This window comes from Onychomys torridus, chromosome 5 (genome assembly GCF_903995425.1).
Source record: "Onychomys torridus chromosome 5, mOncTor1.1, whole genome shotgun sequence".
Classification (NCBI taxonomy): domain Eukaryota; kingdom Metazoa; phylum Chordata; class Mammalia; order Rodentia; family Cricetidae; genus Onychomys; species Onychomys torridus.
The window spans coordinates 51,553,695-51,557,532 of record NC_050447.1 but is presented as its reverse complement, the minus strand read 5'-3'; the positions used below and the strand labels follow the sequence as shown (position 1 = coordinate 51,557,532).

The window sequence follows — 3,838 nt, the reverse complement described above, 5'->3', positions numbered from 1 at the left end:
TACCACACTTACACACCCGCACGCGCGCACACACACACACACACACACACTCACACACAGACACACCACACACACAGACACACCACACACACACACACACACACACACACACATACACACACACAGGCGAGCACACAGACATATGCCACACACAGACAGGGGAGCACCCGCCCCCCCCAAAAAAACCAGGAATGAGGCTACACACGAACACACGCTCACAAAGGGGCCGAGGCGAACACACCCACAGCCGCCCGGGCCCACTCACCTATGCACGCACCCAAAGTTAACACACTCAGGCGGGCCGACAGGGCCCCCGAGTACACCCCCCTATCGCGTGGGGGTCCTGGGTGGGGGCCGTGGGGCTGGTGGTGTCCTCGGGTGGGAGCCTGGTTCCTCTGGGACTGCTTCCAAGGGGTGGGGTGTGTGGAGGTGGTGTGCGGATCTGTCCCCCCCACCCCCGCCCCGTGTACCCGCGGGCTGGGAGCGTCCTCCCGGACCCCCGCCTGTGGAGCCAGGCAGCCAGGTGCGATGGTGGCCCGGGATCTGGAGGGCAAGGCTAGCCTGGGCTGCGTGTCAGTGGTGACACGCCTCTCTCCCGCGATTCTCAGCTTCTTCGGGGGTCCTGGGATGATCCCCCACTGGGGTGTTTCCCCTGGTGGGTTTGCTGGGCGCCAGACGGCGGGCGGCGGGCGCGGGGTGAATGGTCAGCCTCGGCGGGGGCGACGGGGAGGGGAGGGGAGGGTCCAGCCTGGGCCGGGCTGGGCCACGGGCCAAAAGTCCCAAAGGGGCAAAGCAAAAAGCCTACAGCACCCGGTATTCCCAGGCGGTCTCCCATCCAAGTACTAACCAGGCCCGACCCTGCTTAGCTTCCGAGATCAGACGAGATCGGGCGCGTTCAGGGTGGTATGGCCGTAGACGAGCGAGCCCGTCGCCGGGAGCCTCAAGAGCCTGGCCTCTGCGCTCGCCCGCCCGTCACACACCCAGCCCAACTCACCCACCCACCCGCCCACCCACCGCCCCCGAGCCCGCCTCCAGCCCCACCCCTCGGCGCCGGCCCGCCAGCTAGGCCCTCCTCGGCCCTCTGTCCCGTTCCGTGGCGCGCGGCCAGTGGCCCGTGGCCCGTGACCCGGAACAGGGGACCCAGGGCGGGCAGCGGCCAGCGTTGCCCCCGGACCTTCTCCTCTCCCGTTCCTCATCGGCCGGCCGCGCTCACCGGACCCACCCAGGGCCCCCCTGGCAGGTTGGCTGGCCCGCAAGCCGGATCCCTCGGGTCAGCCATCCCCCCCCCCCCCCCCCGAGAGAGAGAGACAGGGTGGACACCGTCCCGACGGTGCTCCCCAGAGGTAGTTATCCCAAGCGCGCGTTCGCCTGTGCCTGCCTGTATGCGCCCTGGCTCGTGACCGTGTGTCTGTCTGTGTGGGTTGGCGCGCATGCCCGAGTGTGTTTCCGCGTGTGGGCGAGCGTGTATGTGGAGGCCCGTGTGTGCGTGTGTGTGCGTGAGTGTTCGTGCCTGAGTGTGAGTCCACGTGAAGTGGTGCCCTCGGGGGCTGGGACGTGCCGGTGGGATGGGATGCCGGAGAGCCACAGTTGGTTGCTTCCCGAGAGGCCAAGGCCTGGGCGGGGGGATGGAGTCGGTAGGGTGGTGGCGGAGCAGAGCACCCAGGTCCAAGATGGGCCCGACCTGGAACCTGGTGGTCCCAGGGCAAGAGGAAGTCACGGGTGGGTCGGGCGCTGTCCCACTAAGCCGGTGGAATTATCTGTCGGGGGAAGCCGCTCACCCAGAGCGGAGAGGTCCGCGCTGTGCTTTGAGATGCCATCCCACGGCACAGAGTCCGGTGTCCGGCCTGCCGGGTGGCACTGAGGATGTCAGCTAGCTCAAGAGAATCCTGGCCCCTTGACCTGCCTCTACCCACACCGTCCACGGAGCCGAGCGCAGAGACCCAGGTTCCAACTTCCATTGGACATCCTTGCCCGTTTATGTTGGTGTGGCTAGGCTTGGGTTTTGTGTCTGGGTGTTTATGTGTGTGCACGTGTGTCTGCACGTTTGTGTGTCTGGTCCTTTAGGCTCTGGCTTGGCTGTGTGTGTGCACGCTTGACCGCGCCAGGCCGGCCGCCCCTCCTTTCTCAAGCATGGGTGCTCCCTACAGTGAAGACAGACAGACTTTTCTTGCTGCACGGCCCTGATCCATTGGAAAGGGAAGATGTTCCCGAGTTAGGGTCTAGACGCACGCCTCCTTCCTAGCTCAGGACCCTCCATAGTACAGTACTCTCCACAGGCAATATTTCTTGCTGCTGAAGTCTGCCCAAGCTGTCTCATACATGGGAAAGGGAAAATGTTCCTCAGTCTGGGCCTAGTCACATGCTTCCTTCATAGCCCAGGAGTCTCCACAGGACTCTCCGTAATACAGTAGTCTTCACAGACAAGAGAAAGCCCCTTTATATCCAGAGCACATGCATCCTTATTAGAGAAATGCCATGTCTTTCCCCCAGTTTCCTCTCCCTTATGGGCCTCTATTATAGAGGCAATTCTGCCTTATTGTATTGCAGGAGCCATGCTATCTACATAGGGAAAAATTCCTGCAACAGGTCAGCATTTTCAGAACAAGTTCCTCTATAAGGAAAGGGAAGTTTCTATAGAGGCAGGGCTGGGCTTACGACAGAACTCTGTCAGAAAGTGCTACTGGAGATATGGTTCAGTAATAGAGAGTATTTGGTGAGATGGTGGCACAAGCCTTCAATTCCAGTACTCAGAAACAGAGGCCGGGGGATCTCTGAGTTTCAGGCCAGTCTGGTCTACAATGATTTCTAGGAATTCCAGGGCTACACCGATAAACCCTGTCTTCAAAACAGAAGTACTTGTTGCTCTTGCAGGGGACCAGATTCAGCTCCTAGCAGCCATATGGTAGCTTCTAACCATCTGCAAATTCCCAAACTTTATACAGGAATTGGTGGTGGTTTGAAGGTAGGAATGAAAATTGTCCTGTATGAGTTTTGTTTGAACACTTCCTCTCCAGTTGGCGGTATTTTTTGGGAAGGTTATGGAAATGAAGTCTTTGCTGGAAGAAGTCGCTAGGAGCAGGCATTGGGCTTTTACAGCCTGGCCCCGCTTCCTGTTTTTTCTCTTTCCTCTTCCCTCCTTCCCGTATACTCACGCTCTGTAAGAGGCCAACCCAATGATGACTCATTACTCTCTGTACACACATTCTCAACTAAGTACAGCTCAGCTCCAATGTGGCCTTACCTGGCTTCCAGCCCTTCACTTGCTACTGCTTGGGAAGCCCACGGTCATTTTCACATCTAGCATGTTCATGGACTCCAGACTGCATGGAGCTATCCAAAGAGGACTCATGCCATCCTCAGTCCTCAGGGAAGTTAGGATTGTTTCCTAATCCCCAGCTAACATAGCTGCACTGTGCAGCTGAATTTTCCCAGGGAGACAAAGACCACTTAAATCCTGGACTGAGGTTACTCACTGTCTTCCAGCACCTTCTCGGCTTCTCTTTGGGGTTCACCGTCACAAAGGAGATGGCACTGGTTAGTTTTCGTCAGTTTGACACAAACTAGAGTCATTAGGATAAGGAAATCTTAACTGAGGAGATTCCACCATCTGTGTGCCACTTTCTTGATTAATGGGGGAGTGCCCATTGTCGGCAGTGTCACACTGGGCAAGGCAGTCCTGAGTTGTATAAAAGCCACAGAGAGGAAGCCAGTAAGCAGCACTCCTCCATGGCTTCTGCTTCAGTTCTTGCCTCCAGGTTCGTGCTCTGACTTCCCTCAGTGATGGATTGTGACCTCAGAGTTCTAAGCTGAAATAAACCCTTTCTTCCGCAAGTTTCTT

At 58.1% G+C, this 3,838-nt stretch overlaps 1 non-coding gene across 1 annotated transcript; it reads right to left on the bottom strand.

Annotated features, from left to right (window-relative positions):
• Positions 1-798: 798 nt before the first annotated feature.
• LOC118584892 lies at positions 799-917 on the bottom strand. Its single transcript, XR_004945071.1, has one exon. It is a non-coding gene; the product is annotated as a 5S ribosomal RNA (ribosomal RNA).
• Positions 918-3,838: the final 2,921 nt, after the last annotated feature.